Source organism: Electrona antarctica, assembly GCF_951216825.1.
Source record: "Electrona antarctica genome assembly, chromosome: 11".
NCBI classification, from domain to species: domain Eukaryota; kingdom Metazoa; phylum Chordata; class Actinopteri; order Myctophiformes; family Myctophidae; genus Electrona; species Electrona antarctica.
The window spans coordinates 12,502,501-12,505,915 of NC_136792.1; positions in this window are offsets into that span (position 1 = coordinate 12,502,501).

The following is a 3,415-nucleotide window of genomic DNA, read 5'->3' on the forward strand; positions in this document are numbered from 1 at the left end:
TGGACATGACGCTAGTATGTCGCAGGGATTTACCCCCAATCCAACCCTTGATGCTGAGTGCCAAGCAGTCTTTGGTATGACCCAACTGGGGATTGAACCCCAGCCTCCCAGTCCCAGGGCGGACACTCAAACACAAGGCCACTGATCTGATCAGCGTGATGTCATAGCACGACGTAACATCGCCTCAGATAATCTGGCGCAGAACACAGAAGGGGCTATCCGATGACAGCAATCCGACCAGATAATCCAACAAGCCCAGGACTCAAGAGTGACTTCTCACCACATAGTACTGTAGGTACAGTACATGGTTGCTATGGGGCGAGAAGTCACTCTTGAGTCCTGGGCTTGTTGGATTATTAGGATTATTAGTTTCGAGCTTGTTGATCTGCTACTTTTGATGCTTTTGAATTTGAATCCTGAAGAGTAACGGCCGGGCTCCACCGGGCGCGTCAGCGTCGCGTCTCCGTCACCGTCAGGGAATGTTCCCTTTTTAATCAATGAAGGGTGGCTACACAGCCCGCGTTGACGGAGACGCGACGCGTGCATTAAAATTGAACCGGTACGTTTTTTGACGCGACGGAGACGCAACGCGTCCGGTGGAGCCCTGGCGTAAGAGTTTTGGACATACACTGTATGAGGTTACACATGTATATTCTCATGGTGTGGACCGAAGAACCTTGAGGGTGGTGTTAGTCAGTAGTAGTTCTCAAAGTAACTCATGGCCCACCTGGGTATGTGTCAAGATGATCAGGGCCCACAAATGTAATACTTACTGTATATAAAAATTTAAAAAGGGGCATTTTTATGCTTTTTTTAAAGGCTTTCCGTATTGTATTGTGGGGAAAAAGCTTTATATAGCAGAAAATAGCAGATTGGCAAGCTCAGCGCGACACGTCAATCGGATATTTTGAGCTGATAAAGCTTTCCCCACAATAACAAAAAAATAATAATACACTAGCCTCTCAACCATATAGGGTTTAAATGGTTAAGCAATATTTGTATTTATTTATTTTTTTGGGGTTCTTAACTTCTTACAGACAGTAAGTTGTCAGCAAAATGTACATAGTGTCACTGGGACTGCAACGTACAGAGAAGGTTCCATGATACAGTCCTTTGAGAGTGAACATCTGGTAGGCCTACAAGGGTTTGCAGGTTGCACACCATCATCAGAGACAACTCAGTCAGCCATTTGGCATGTACAGTACAATACTAATGTATATTTAGCTAAACAGATGCATGGGATTGCATGTTGCAAACATTACTTTCTCAAAGTGTTTTGGTGAAGTGCAAAACAATCTCATCTATAAATTCATTTTCAATGGACACAGAAACCGTTGTCCTGCTGTTAATGGAAACGGGACACATTGAGAAAAGTGCGCAAGTAAAAGCAAACAAAAGGATCTAGGAAGTAAAACACACTAAATAAATGATCAGTATAACAATGATTACAATTATTATTGTTATTATTATCATTATGCCTTTCATCTCATTGTGGATTGAAATAAAACACTATCATTGTTGATTGTGCAGCATTTATTCGTTGCAACGAAATGGAATCGATCGCCATCGATCAATAATCATCGTAATCGTCGTCAACGATAGCCCACACCACGAGGGCGAGGAAAAGGATAAAAAAGGTAATTCCAACAACACATGCAGAGATGTTGATGATCTTGGCCATTCTTGACGCCCCCTCGGCCTTAGCTCTGTCACCCATCGAATTTGCAGTTTGCACCTAAAAAACAAAACAGAAAAACAAAAGTCTTCATTTAGTCAAGTGTATTGAGTTTGATGCCTTCCAACAATGTGCTTGTCGAAACATATTCAGTTTGCAACAATTACATTGTAATGAGTTTGATTCAGTTAAACAGTTATAATATCCACACTATTCATTATAATTATGGCTCGTTGACATGAATAGATCTTTCCAAGGGATCAACACTAAATAATCAATGCTCTATTAATTTTGATTCATGTGTTATTATGAGGGATTAGCATTGAACTGGAGCACTTAACCTTTCAAAGCTTTTAGACACATAAAACCTACAGTTTAACACAAATGTTATGTCTTTACTAAGTTTATTTTGTGTATGAGATATGAAAATGCCAGGCAACAGATTCACAAAAAGTGATCTACACTAACAAAATGTTACATATAAATAGTTGATAATCTGCTCACAGGAAATTATTTTATCTACCGGTATTTCGATTTTTGGCAAAGAAATGTATTTTAATTTTATGGAAGACAGATGACATACCAACAGAACATATGTGGGCGGCCCAAATAATGTCACTGTTACCCCTGGAGAGGCTTAAATATGAAACACAGAATAAGGCAGATGTATTCTTTAGAGGACCCCTTTTTTGGACTATATCGAAGAGAGCAGTTGATTCTGACCGCTTCATGATCTTTACCCTGTCACCCTGTTAACATCTAAGGGCAGCCCACCCTAACTTGCACACACAGATCTCACAAGCTCTTACCACTTGGAAAATACCCTTTTCTTTTCCTTATTATCATTGTTTTGTTGTTTTCATTGTCATATCTGTTGATATTATGTTATCAAATTATCAATGTACACTGTCTTGTATGTAAGTCTGTCTAGTATTGTCCTTGTGCCTATATGTCAGAAAACCCTCAAAATAAATGATAAAAAAAAAGATAATCACCTACCCTGCGAGAGAAGATTATAGCTGCGATTCCAAGTGGCAGACAGCAGCAGAGAGTGTTGCAGATGGACCATCCCATATAGGTCTGAACCAACGTACGGGGCTGGTGGCCTCCTTCCATAGTGGCTCTTTGTCGCTCAAGTTCAGATGGCCGGAATTGTGCAATGTCCAGAGGCAATAGGTGCTGGGTGCTGGGGTCCTACAACGTTTTATTTGCTGGGTGGGTGTGGTTTAAGTTCAAACAGGGAGTCCTCTATAACAGCTGGGTTCTCAACGTTTTTTGGCTGGAGACCCCCGGAAATGTTTTGGCCATGTCTCACGATAGCTAAAGCATGACATGATGCTAACACCAAAAGGGGTTCCCGCCCAAAATGGGTTAAGGAAAGTTTATGCATGTACTGTGTGTAATATGTAAACTCTTAATTTCCATTTTACAGCCATTCAATTGAAAAAAACAAATTGAGAACCCCTGCTCTATAAGGTGGAACTTTCGATGGACAACCGATCAAGTAACATCCTCAGTGTTCATGTTAGAAAATAGACCCAGGTCTATTTAGTTCAGTTCTTAAAGGAGAATTCCATGCTAGAAGGCTTTCTTACCTTTATTTGTAGTTGTTACGTCCCCACCAAAGAGGTCCAGGTGTTATTATTGGATATTTCCCCTACCATAAGCCGTCAATTGAATTGAATGGGGCTATGGGGTGTTGTGCTAATTCGCTTATTTCCATCGCTCAAAAATCGAAAT